This window comes from Mauremys mutica, unplaced genomic scaffold (genome assembly GCF_020497125.1).
Source record: "Mauremys mutica isolate MM-2020 ecotype Southern unplaced genomic scaffold, ASM2049712v1 Super-Scaffold_100101, whole genome shotgun sequence".
Taxonomy (NCBI): domain Eukaryota; kingdom Metazoa; phylum Chordata; order Testudines; family Geoemydidae; genus Mauremys; species Mauremys mutica.
In genome coordinates, this window is record NW_025423268.1 from 1551240 (window position 1) to 1564305 (window position 13066).

Consider the following 13066-nt stretch of genomic DNA (forward strand, 5'->3'; position numbering starts at 1 on the left):
GAGACCTGGGAACCAGGACTGCCAGCCAGACAAACACCTTTAAGAGGAGGCGGCCCTCTCCCTGTCACAAACTGATCCTCCTCCTTCAGTTCAGTGACAGCCTGAATTGTTCCTTATCCCGGCAGAGCCAGAGGATTGAAAGCAACAACATCAAACCCCTGTGTAGCTCCCAGGAATGGACATAAACACTCCCTGGTATCTGAGGAGATGTTCAGCTTTGCCCTTGGTCAACTACAAGGCTAAAGGGAAAGGAGGTGGCGCCAGGTATAAAGAGTGAAACACGACACATCATAGTTATGCCCATGGTGGCTGCAAAATCTTTTGATGTACTTCTTCTTATCAGCAGTGTATTGTTTTCTCTGGAGCCTAGGCCTTGACCAAGAAATTTGTACCTTGATAAAATAATCAACTGCCCCTGGACTTGACACCCACTGGGGTGTCCCTACACAGGTACAAGTACTAACAACATGGCTGCCTTTTAGCCATAGATTTTAATCAGGGCAATAAATTGAAACAAACCCCTGTTAAATCATTTCTCAGCCTGAGTCCTTCACCCACATTCCCTAGAGCACTGGGCCACCATGTGGACGTTTCATTTCTGACCTCAGTTTCACACAGAGACAAAATTTCCTTTGCACAGATCCATGAACAGCAAAACCTCCCTGTGTCTCTGGTCTGAGCCAGGGCATTCGATGCCAGTGAACCTTTTTCTCCTGCAATGACAACGGTCAGACAGAGGGGTCATGGCACCTGCATCCCCGCCAGGGAGATATTGGCTCCGCTCTTTCTTTCTGCTGCTGTTGTTAGTCCATCAAACATCAAGGGTGGAATGCAAGGCTGAGTTCACGCACCAGCCCTCAGTGCCCCAGAGAAATCCTGCCCCCTGCTAGTGGAACGATGTGCTGGAGATTTGACTAGGAAAGGGACTGTCTGAATTGTCAGAGTGGGGAATGAACAACAATCTACAGCAATGTCGTTCACACAAACACACTCTCATCCTGCTCCAGCCGGAAGGGAAATGGGCAGGAATTCTCGCTGTTCACCCAAGGACACACTTACACTGATGGGCAGCCGTGAGTGTGCTGGGGAAGCTGGTCTGAGCAAACAATTTGAAGTGACAATTCAGTGAGAACAAAATCATCATGCAGTGAAAGGGATGCATGCCAAGTAGTTGTGGCCGAGTGGTTAAGGCGATGGACTAGAAATCCATTGGGGTCTCCCTGCGCAGGTTCGAATCCTGCCAACTACGCAAGCGCTGTTGTTGTTGTTATTATTGTAGTCTTAGTGCCTGAGCATCCATAGTGCGAACTGGAGATAAATCTAGTTTCACTCTGTCTACACTTAAAACGCTGCTGTGGCACTGCTATAGCACTTTGGAGTAGACAGTGACTGGAGGGATTTTCCCATCCCTGTAATAGCTGCATGGACAGAACAATTCTTCCTTTTCTTTAGCACTATCTAACCCGGGCTTAGGTCACCTTAACTATATGGGTTTGTGGGGGGTCACACCCTGGAAGACATCGCTTTGCCAGTTCAGTGCCCAGGGTACACCAGCCCTTAGATCCCTCTTGGTATTTCAATGCAGGCACTGACCTGTGAGAGGAAAACATCAGCTCATAAACACAGAGACTAATCTCGCTGCACTTTCCAGAAAGTCACAAAATTCAATTCATTCTTGCTAGGACAGAGAAAAAATAAGTGATACTTAGTTTTTGGCTTGATTAAATAAAATTAAGTGTTTAATTAATATAGTAAAAATCTGTACTGATTCCTCTAACTAACACCATAGCGTGAAATAGGAACAGAGACAAATCTTGTCAGTGACGACTAATTTCACAAATGATCTTCCCATTAGTAATTGCCACACTGCCCCTATTGGAGGTCTGGGCATCTCCAGTGTCATTGCTCTGCGTTCACCTTCCCCTAGAATTGTTCTCGGACATTCGACTTCCTCTGCAGCGTGGGGCTCAGGTCACTTGCTGGAGGATTCCCTGCACCTTGATGTCTTTAAGCCACAATTTGAGGACTTCAATAACTCAGACATAGGTTAGGGGTTTGTTACAGGAGTGGGTGGGTGAGATTCTGTGGCCTGCATTGTGCAGGAGGTCAGACTAGATGATCATAATGGTCCCTTCTGACCTTAATTCTATGAAGCTATGAATCTAGTCCCAAATTTGGAAAACGGTGCAGTTCAGAATGAGAATAGTGACCCCGTCTCCTTCCTGCACCTGCTCTACATTGCTCCACAGCAGCTTCTCTACCTGCAGAGTCACCCCAGCACTGTAGTTCAGCCGCCCAGGGTTCAGCAGGGGCCTCTGGCAAGGACAGTGGGTGCAGCTAACAGCCCAGTGTGCCTGGCCCTGAGGCAGCTGTAAAAAAGCAACACTCCCCCCAGAAGTACAGAGACTGAATTCCTTAACTTTAACATCATGACCCCCTGTGGAAAGCCACACGGGTCAGTTGTATTTTCACAGGGAGATGCAAAAATCAAGTGACACCAATTTTTAAGTTGAGTAAATAAAGTTGAGGAGATAGTTATTAACCTCACAAAAATATACTAAAGATCCCTCAACATAACACCTGAAGGTGAAATATGAACAGAGACAAATCTTGTCAGCAAAGGCTCCTTTCCCAAACGATCCTCAAAATGTTACTAATTCCCACCCCTCCTCCACAGGAGCTCTGTGCAGTGTAACTGTTCTGCAGGCAGCTTCCCATTAAATGCTGTTGTGGGACATTCCCAGGCCTGGAAATGTACCAGCGACAGAATTTGAAGAGCAAACCTGGCTCCCCGCACCAGGCGGGATTTGAGTGTTTTGTCCCTGTCACTTAGTCTGTGTCAATAGTACAGACCCCAGGTGTCCTGGAACCACCGGTTCTAAAAAGGCTTCTAAATTTAACAACCGGTTCTTGTGAATGGGTGTGAACTGGCTGGAGCTCACCCCTGGCTGTAAGTTGGGGGAATCAGCCATCACCTGCATGAAGCCACACATAGGGAATTGCTCAACCTTTTTTGGAAAGACACATGGTGCTGGGCCCCTCATCCAACTGAAGTCTTCAGTGTCACAGTGACCCAAGGTGTGTGCACAGAATGGGGATGGTGTATGTGTGGGTGGGTGGATGGATGGATGAATTGATTTCTGCATGTGTTTGTGTGGTTTCTGCAAGGGTTTTGTGTGTGTGTGTGGGGGGGTGTTATTACAGCTCTGGGGGTTGTGTTTGTGGCTTTGCAAATGTGTGTGTGTTCATGTGGCTGGATTTGTGCACGTGTTGGCATCTGTTAGTAGTTGTGTTGATGTTGGCTGAATTTATGTGGGTGTTTGTGTATATTAGCAATTGTGTGTGTGTGTGGCTGGATTCATGCATGTGTTCGTGTATGTTTGCAATTGTGTGTGTGTGTGTGTGTGTGCATGCTCAGCTGCCCTCTGCCAGTGCAACAACCGTTTCTCTATATGTCACAGCCCCCATACCGTCGACCCTGGTGGTGATTTCCCCATCTTACAAGGGCTGGCTGGCCTGACACTTAACCCCTCTGTGAAGTGTGGCGGAGGCTGCAGCTCACCCCCTGTGGGGCAGAAGGGCCCAGGTGCACCTGGAGAGCAGCTCAGATGAGGTGGGGCAGGGCATGTGGTGTCCATTCTGTGTTGCCTGGTGCTCGGCTGTTGCACAATCCCCAGCCACGCCGCACAGCGCATCCCGAGAGGGGGCAGGGGGCCAAGCAGATGATCCAGCACGAGGGGGGTGAGGATGTGTGGTTGGGGGGAGGAAAAGCCTTGGGCTGCACTGGGGGAGTGCAGAGCAGGGGTGACACCCCAGAAACCTGCAGCAAAGGGATGGACAGGTGGGGTGGGTGGATAGAAGAGGCAGCGGGACTAAAATCTAAAAGGGGAGTGTGGGGTCTAGTGGTCAGAGCGGGGGCGGGGGGTTGGTGGTCAGAATTCCTGGATTCTATCTCCAGCCCTGGGAGGGGAGTGGGGTCCAGTGGTTACAGTGTGTGTCAGGGGGAGAGCCAGGACTCCTGGGTTCTATCCCTGGCTCTGGGAGTGGAGGGGGTCTAGAGCAGGGGGACTGGGAGCCAAGACTCCTGGGTTCCATAGGGGAGACTGTTTTTTCCTGTGCTCCCCTCCCTAGAGATCCCAGCCCAGCCCCCTAGTGCAGAGTGAGTGGGAGCCGAGGAAGTTGCTCTCCCACTTCAGAAACATGATTCAACCTCCCCTCCCCCATGGGCTGTGACATCATGGACCCCTCCCTCCCCAAGGCAGACAGTAGAGGCCCCGCCCCACCAGAGAAGTGGGGGGTCTAGTTGCACCCACAACAATCCCACTCATGGTTGCAAAGAAACTCCCACAAACCACTGCTAGGACAGGATCTGCTGCTTTCTTTTCACCATGAGCTGCTCCCCGCCAGGCACCACACCCCATTTACACGCCCTTGGTCACTATGCAGCTCAGTGGCAATCACTGCCCCGAAGTGACTCCGGCGCAGGCACCCACAGCACGAACTCCCCACACCGGATTCTGTCCACACGCAGAGAATTCTCTCCGCCGGGCTCCTTCGGTTCCTCTCGCTGCTCTGCGTCCTGCCGCCAGACACTGCTCATCTGCATAGCCCCACCCATGGACACGTGACACCTTCTGTCGTTTTGGTCTCGAGTGGATGAGTCGCCTGCAGAGAGTGATCACGTCAGCGGACGTCACAGCCGGCGGGCGGGGATTGTCTGTGAGCCCCGCGCTGGGGGCGGGGCTTCAGGGAGAGACCCAGCCCCATAGACCTGCAGGGGCAGGGAGCTATTGGGGGAAGGGATGAGGGGATGGGGGGAGGGAGAGACCCAGCCCCATAGACCTGCAGGGGCAGGGGATCTTGGGGTCAGGAGGGGAGAAGGGGGGTTGGCAGAGACCCAGCCCGGGGTGCAGGGAAATGGGGTGGTTTGGAGGGAGCTGGGGAGGAGAAGAGACACAGGGCAGGACACATGTTGGGACAGGGAAACTGACTCACTCCGAATACATGCGGAGCAGGGCAGGGCGGAGGCAGATCATGCTGGTCCCAGGGTAATTTCGGGGGGTTCTGATTCCCCACTCAGCCGGGGGCTCCCCTCTGGGCTGAGGAGCCCTGGGGTGGGGCGGGTGCAGGGGCTGGGTGTGTGTGTCAGGCTGGGGGAGCTGCCTGGGCAGAGGGGCTGGAACCAGGGGCGGCTCCAGGCACCAGCACACCCAGTGCGTGGGGGGGGGGCAAGCTGCAGGGGGGGGCTCTGCTGGTCACCGCGAGGGCAGCAGGCACCCCAGCCCCTCCCCCACTCTGCCCCCCTCCCCTCTCCTCTCCTCTCCTCTCCTCTCCGAGCTGGGGGAGAACCCAGGAGTCCTGGCTCCCAGCCCTGCCCCTCCCCCGTATTTCCATATGGCTCCATCCAACAGCCCCGCCCCTGAGTGGGGCGAGATGAGGCCAAGGGAGAAACGGGGGGGGCGGGGCTGGGAGCTGCGAGTTCGCGTCAGGAGCCGGAGGGGGCGGGGCGGGGCGGGAGTGAGGAGTTGCGTTGGGCGGGAGGTGTCGGGTTGACCCAGGGACCCGCCCTCACCTGGGCTGGAGAGGACGGAGGCACCCCGGGGCAGGCTGGGAGTTGTAGTTCCTGGCTCGTCTCAGAGCTGAGATGACGACTCGGTTGCTCAGACAACGCGCCCCTCCCGGTGCACTCTGGGAAGCGTAGTTCTCTCTCTCTCTCTCTCTCTCTCTCTCACACGCGGCCTCTATTGGAGGAGGGGCCGTAACTCGTCACTTCGCCGCGCCCCTCCCCGCTCCCTGATTGGCGGAGAGAGCACGGGACAGAGACTCGGCGCGTGGGGGGAGGCCCCAGTTCCCTCGCCCCGAGGCTTCGCTGCCCCCCACCCCCGGCGCGCGCTGCGGCCGTTGGGATTCGAATCCCGCGTGGGAGCCGGCGGGGTGGGGCCGGTCCGAGGGGCGCTGGGGCGGGGCGGTGATTGGCGGCTCCACGCGCGGAGGGGTGCCGGGGGCTCAGACCCCCCAGTTTCAGGCGCCAGGCCCAGCCCCGCCCCCGGCGTCCCCTCCCCCACCCTGTCCGCTCTGCCTGGCCTTTCCCTTTGCCCCCCCCACCCTTCCTCCTCCTTCCCCCATCCCCGTCCTCAGCACCCTGCCCCCCGCCTCCTCCTCCCCCATCCCTGTCCTCAGCACCCTCCCCTCCCATCCCCTCCCCCTCAGCACCCCACCCTCCTCCTCCCCCCATCCTCAGCACCCCGACCTCCTCCTCCCTCTCCTCAGCACCCTGCCCCCATTCCTCCTCCCCCCCATCCTCATCCTCAGCACTCCTACCCTCCTCCCCCTCTGTAGGGCCCCAACAGCCCCTTCAAGCCCCCCCAACCTGCCCCCCCGTGTCTCCCCTTCTGTTGTGACCCTCTCGCCATCCCCATCCCCATCTGTGGGGATCCCTCAGCCCCCAGCGTCCCCTCCCCCATCCTGTACACTCTGCCTGGCCTTTCCCTTCGCCCCTGACCTCCCCCCCCATCCTCAGCGCCCCAACGCCAACCTCCTCCTCTCACCCCACCCCCGATGACCTCCTCCTCCTCCCCCCTGTCCTCAGCGCCCCATCCCCCCTTCCTCCTGCCCCTCCCCGTCCTCAGCGCCCTGCCCCTAATCGCCTCCAGCCCATTTCTCCATTGCTGGGCCCCACTTTCCCATCCCCCCACTCTCCCAGTCCATCCCCAGGGTGGGAGGTTCCTCAGCTCCAATCTCTGCTGCCCCCCAACCTGCCGGGTTCCCCTTTTCAGCCACTGTGGGGTCCTCCAACCCGCCCCCACCCATCCACTCTGGGCTCGCTAAATCCCAAATTCCCACAATGCACCTCGGTAACCCCACCCTCCTCTATCCCTAATCCCCCTAGTCCCTTCCCTGGGGTCCTCCTGGACACCCCAACCCACAGTCCGGCCCCCACATACATCCCAGTCACTCATTCACACGCTGAGCTAGTCCTTCAGGGACCCCCACAGCCCACCAAACTCCTCCATCCATGAGCCCCGTGGGCCTGTGGCCGGGAAGTGGGGGAAGCTCCCACTTTGGCTGGGCTGGGTGTGGGTGTTAATCTTCTCCTGGCTTGTGTGTGCTGAGCTCACGAAGGCTTTTTGCTCCCTCAGGGTGGGGGGTGGTTTTGGCTGAAGGTGACGTGGTTTGGTAGCCCTGTGGATGCTGCGTGGTGTCTGCAATGGGGCATGTGTGTTCCCATCATGCCCCTTCCCCTCTGCCTGCAGAGCTGAGCACAGACAGGTCTGAGGAGCAGAGCAGGAGCTCTGGGAAGGAGAAGAGCAATATGAAGATGGAGTCTAAGATGAGGCCAGGTGACTTCTGTGGAGGGAGACATGCTGGACAGCGCCAAGGATTGGGGAGACAACCAGGTGTGAGTCCCGGGCTCAGATTTCTGATTGTAGCTGTGATGGCAGAATGGGAGGAGGGTTGAAGCTGGAGCCCTGGGGTGCCGGAGTAGCGAGAAGAGGAGCCTCGCCACCATTGCTTTTTCTTTTCCTCTTGTGTTGTGTTTCATACCAAGGGAAAAGAAGTCGCGGGGACGGAGTCCAGCCCCGAGGTGAGATGGAAAGTGAGCGAGAGCAGTGACAGGGTGAATCCTGTTGGTGCCAGGCAAGACCTGCCCAGCTGGGATGAGAGTAGCTGTCTCTGTCGGTGAGAGAAGTATCTGGTTTGGGGAGGGCTCTGGTCACAGCCCTCCTGGCTCCAGGCAGTGACGTCCCGTTACCTGGGTGTGGGTTTCTGGACTAGCTGTGGCTTCAAGGGAGATGATGTTGCCATTTGCGGGGGCTGATCATCTCTCTGGCTGCAGCTCCGGGGGGGCGGGGCCCGGGCCGGGCACGGGTGGGGGGTTAATGAAGGTCTCTCCCGCCGCGATCTGCGCATGCCCAGAGCCCCAGCGGCACAAACCCTTCTCCGGCCGGGGAGAGGCTCCAACGGCCCCGCACGAGCCAGGCAGAACCGCAGCGCCCCGCGCGCGTTCGCGCTCCGGCTCCGCCTCCCTCGCTGACGTCACTTCCGCTCCAGAGAGAGTCCGGAACTACATCTCCCAGCCTGCCCCGGGGGCGCGTCCACACTCTCCAGCCCGGGTAAGGGAGGGGTCAGCAGCTGGCACTGCGCATGCTCCGTATGAGCCCCGCTGGGGTCGGGAGAACAAAGCTGCTGCTGCCACCTCCGTGTGAGCCGGTGAGTGAGAGACCCCGGGGGGGGGGGGGGGCGGGCACGTGACTCTGCCCCGGGGAACCTGGGAGAAGCCTCGGAGCCGCCTCGGCCCCGGGAGCCGCAGCAGGATCCGCCCCGGCCCCCCCGCTGGGATGGGGGGCGGGGCCCGGGCGGGGGGGGGGGGCGGGGAGTTAATTGGCTCCTGTCCCTGTTTGCGCCTCTCGCCCCCGGTACAGAGTCTCTCCGGTTCTGCCCCGTTTCTCTCTCGGGGTCTCGCTCGGGCTGTAACATCCGGGGAGATTCGCCCCCCCCCCCCATGATCCGCTCTCTCGGCTCCCCTGTTCCCCCCCCCCCCGGTCTCTCCATGAGTCTCCAATGTCCATTTAAAATCTCTCCCATGGGGGGTTCCCCCCCCCCGTTTTACCTGCAGCGATTTGTCCTTGTTCGGTGGGGGGGGAATTGTTGCCCTGGGTCAGTCCCCAGCACGTGGCTACCCCTGGCGGGGGGGGGGGGGTGAGAGGCCCGTTCTCTGCCAGGGGGGGACGGGAGGGGCACGTGTCCCCCGTGGGGGCTGCCCGGACCCCGGTTTCCCAGTTACTGCCCCCAACTACCAACACAGCCACCTGCCCATCCCCCACTGCTGCCCCCTTCCCTCATCCAGGAACCTGCCAGCTCCCCCCACCCCCTTTGCCCTCTTAAAGCAGCTCCTCAAAGGGCTCCCTGCTGCCCGTGGGGGTGGGGGGAACCATCACTTTGTGTTTATGTATTGGATAGTAATATAAAGTCCAATCAAACAGCCCCCTTTTCCCTCTAGTTATTCAATAGCTGCCCAGCCCAGGTGATAACTTTCTGCAGCTGGTACTAGCCCCTTGGGGCAGCCCTGGGCCCTGTTAATACAAATTCTACCAGAGTCCAGGTAACTGAAAGACCTCAGAGAAAGTGCTGGGGACTGGCAAGAAAGTGACTCTACACAAACAGCCTCTCCTCCCATTAGCAATTGCCAGGAGCAAATCCAGCCATGGGAGAGCAAAGCCCCCAGGAATGGGACTGTCCCAGCCAGAGGGGCAGGGAGAGAGGACAGGGGAAGGAGACACTGAAAGGGGCAGTGGGAGAAATGAGTGGGGGGAGAGATTTCCAGCTCTCTAGTCCACCCAGACACATGTATTGCAGCATCCCTGGGCAGAACCACTTTCCAGTGAACAAGAAAAGGATCAGACAGAGGAAAAGCTGGTTCTTGACTCCATATTCCCCCTGCTGGGGTGTGACTGCCGGGGGGTCAGTGTCCGAGGGAATCCCCCACAGTGACTCCTTTGGTTCTGCTCTTTTCTAGCCTTGTGTTCAGAGACTTTGTTAAGCGATCGGGGGAGGGAGAAGGGAGTTAAAAATCTCTCTGTGGGCTTAGCCCGGCAGGAGGGACCAGGTCCACACTGTAATAAAGAGATTGAGCATTTTCCCAGGATGGCAGAATCTAGGATGTCTGTCTGCAGGGAAAGGGCCTTGGAGAATCGTGCTGTGACATTAACTAAAGCCTGTTCTGTAACCCCCACAACTGCCCTTCTCACCCTCCCAGGCTGCAGAATGACGTCCATGTTTCACTCCAGCTCATCCCATCCTCCTGTGGGACAGGGGAGAGAAATGGCTGCAGAGGAGGCTGTTCAGGTAGGGATTATCGGGGGGTTGCTGGTGGGTTCCTGCGGGAGGGAGAGGGGACAGCAAATACACCGGAGATGGGAAGATTTGCACAGTCTGGTTTGGAGCGGGGCAGGAAATGCACAAGGTGGGGAAGGGAGGAGGACAGCTTGTGACATTCCTGCTGGGGGGAGTTTAATATATGGCCCAGATTCTAGGAACAGACCCATGAGATTAGGAGGTGGAAATACCCTAATTTGTGAAACAGAAAATAACCCTCCTACATGGGGCTAGGAAAACTGACCAGACTCCCAGTGCTGGAGCCTGACCTGACTGACCAGCGGCTGCTGTGAAATATGAAGGGGGCACCCATCAGTGAGGTTTAGGGGAGATTCCCCTCCCTTCATATCCAGCTCCTCACAATGATGAGGGTGTTGGGCTTCCTACGAGGGAGCTCTCCCTGGTCCCTGCTAGGGGCTCCATCTCCTCTATTGGTCTGTGGCTAGTAGGCGTGTGATGGATCTGCTGGGAGAGAAAAGGGGCTCTCGCTTCATCCCCTTAACCTGGTGTTTCCAGGATGCTCTGAGTGGGGTGGAGGTGGGACTCTGACTGTGATCCACCCAGAGCTTGCATTTGATTGGCTTCTCTCCCCCACAAATAGTGGGAGTGGGGTATCAGGTACTGAGTATTGGACCCTTGCTCTTTCAGGGGCCAGTGACCTTTGAGGAGGTGGCTTTGTATTTCTCCAGGGAAGAGTGGGCTCTGCTGGACTCTGCTCAGAGAGCCCTCTACAGAGACGTCATGGAGGAGAACTATGAGAATGTGACCTTACTGGGTAAGGATTCTTGTCCCCTCAGTTCTTGGAAGGGGAAATGAAGAGATACGGTTCATGCCAGCCCCACAATGCTACCTCTGCTCTGCCCTGTCTGTGCATCACCCCAATATGCCAGTGACCCACACACTGCCACAGACCCTCCCCTGCTGCAGAACACAGGAACAATATTGCACAGTGTCATATATCTCCTGTTTGCATAAGTAAACTTCTTTGAGATGGGGCAACCACATCTGCATGCAGTGTTATGCTCCTACAAAGCACACAGGGTTTTTATAGAGGAAGGTAAATACACAGCGTTTATTGAGAATATAACAGTTAGCATATGCTTTTTACACACACACACACACTCTCTCTCTCTCTCACTCTCTCTCTTCATAGTTACTGGTCTGTTGTAGCTGAAGTCAATCTAATGGCCAGTTAGATTGAGCACAAGTGTGGGGCTGGGCTCTTGTCGGTCGCAATCCAATGCTCCGGGAGTGTGGCAAGATGAACCCAAAGTCCCATGGCCAAGCACCCTGGTTCTTATAGGGTTTTTTCCTTTGTTGAACTCTATGGATTTTGCTGTATCAGTTTGTGATCGGTTACTTCTTAACTGGTGTAAACATTCCAGTGCACCTCCGAGAGGGTCAGCCTGTCCTTTTGTTCTCATTTAATCAATTGTCCTCAGGGGTGCCAGCCTTGACCTCAGGGTCATCAATCTGCCCTTCATTATGGATGCGCGTTGTTGATTCTTTGATGTCCTTTAAGTCTCTTGACTCCTTCTTCCTTGACTCTGGCTATAATAATGGCCTTTACACCTTCTCTTTTCCTGATGCATACATCCTCATTCACACAAACCCACTGAGAATACAAACAGTAGTGTTTTATATCGAGCAAAAAGGCATTGCAAATGAAACCTTGCCTTCAATGTTTCTCTAATCTACTTAACATAGACACAATAGTGAATCCTGTCTCTTACTTACTAAACCTTAAAACAAAGACATGTAGATTTAACTAGAGTGCCTAATTTGTAATACATAGAGGAAACCATAGTAGACAGTGTAACTTATCCTAAAACAAAAGGTGACCATAATCAGTCAGAAGGATTGTTCTGGTCTGTCATTCCTTTCTGCTATTCAAACAGGGTGGCTGACAGGATGAAATCAAATCGTACATTAAATTCTCACAGTACATTATAAAATCCAGCTCCTACAGCCGTATTCGAGATGTGGGTGTACCATAGATTTGTATACAGGCAATATGATATTTTCTGTCTTTTCTATCCCTTGCTTAATGATTCCCAACATTCCATTCGCCTTTTGACTGCTGCTGCACATTGAGTGGATGTTTTCAGAGAACTATCCATGACTCCAAGATCTCTCTCTTGAGTGGAAACAGCTAATTTAGACCTCATCATTTTGTATGTCTAGTTGGGATTATGTTTTCCAATGGGCTGCACTATGTGCTATCCTGACATCTAGTACTGCTGAGATCCTGCATTCAGTACTATCCCTGCCCTTCCTGTTCCCTTTCTCCACTGAACCCCACCAGCCCATGCTTCCTGTTCCCAGCTTCTCCAGGACTCTCTCATTGTCTCTGGACCTCTCCGTCAGCAAGAAGCAGTGGCAGGGAGACTTGCCCTCTCTCTGGAGTCTTGGATTTCTGGGACATGGATTTACTTTCTCTGTGTTTTGGGAGCCTCTTTGAAATTGAGTGTCTGTGACATTAACCACAGTGCAATCTGGAGTGTTGAACAGCTGTGTCCCCTCAGTTTCCCAAGCTGGGGTGACTTTTACACTGTTTTACTGTGAGAGCAGCCGCTCCTGGGCAGTTATCACACAGTCTCCAGCATGTAACTCGCTCCCAGCTACACAGTTTTTAGTGCTGCTAGTTAGCGACTCAGGAGTTACAGTTCAGCACAGGAAAACCCCAGAAAAGTCTCTGTTCCCAGACTTCCCCCAGAAATGTGCATCTTTCCCTGTCCAGCACACTACTGAACAAGGCAAGCTCATATGAAGTCTGTCATTTCATCTGTGGAAACTGACATGCACCAGCCTTGTTATCCCATGTAGATGAGTGGACTCATTCCTGTGGCACCCCCTGCTGGTGACTTCTGGGAATTAGCTCATTCCAGCTTCGGCGCACCCTCTGCAGGCCGGTGATCCGCCTGTCCTCTGGCCCCCCGTGTCCCTCCCTGGACCTGGTGCCCCTTTTACCTGGGGTGCTGCCCTCTGGCAGTAACCCCTCAGTCTTAGGGTCTCCCCTCCCCAGGGAACTCCCACCCACTATTCCCACCTCGGCTCAGTATAAGGCCAGTCATCGTCTAGCCCCACACCCTGGGGCAGGCTGCAGTATCAGCCACTCATCACTGGCAAGGAGGGTTTGGACCTGCTGCCTTTGCCTACCCCTGGGCTGCCCTCTGCAACCCCCCCAGTA

The 13066-nt window shown here is 55.6% G+C and overlaps 1 non-coding gene across 1 annotated transcript; it reads left to right on the forward strand.

The window, feature by feature from the left end:
• The first annotated feature begins 1167 nt into the window (after positions 1-1167).
• TRNAS-AGA lies at positions 1168-1249 on the forward strand. Its single transcript has one exon. It is a non-coding gene; the product is annotated as a tRNA-Ser (tRNA).
• The last annotated feature ends 11817 nt before the right edge of the window (positions 1250-13066 follow it).